This window comes from Pezoporus wallicus, unplaced genomic scaffold (assembly GCF_028554395.1).
Source record: "Pezoporus wallicus isolate ANWC-B61680 ecotype Strahan unplaced genomic scaffold, APGP_CSIRO_Pwel_v1 contig_13850, whole genome shotgun sequence".
NCBI lineage: Eukaryota > Metazoa > Chordata > Aves > Psittaciformes > Psittacidae > Pezoporus > Pezoporus wallicus.
The window spans coordinates 718,457-718,699 of NW_026635243.1; positions in this window are offsets into that span (position 1 = coordinate 718,457).

Genomic DNA, 243 nt, shown 5'->3' on the forward strand with positions numbered 1-243 from the left:
TGGAGCGCTGAGCCGCGCTCCGGCCGCGCCACGGGCACCGAGCGGCGCCGCACAAAGGAGCCGCGGTGCGGGGGGATGCCCGCGGGGTCCGGGGTTGATTTTGGGTTGATTTAATTCGGTTTTGAGCGGGTTTTTTTCCGCCCCTCCCGTCCCCGCCGCCGCCCCGGGGGCAGAGCGCCGGGAGCCGCCGCACGCTGGCCGCGCACGGGGCGGGGCGGGCCGCCGGCGGGGCGCGGGGCCGGG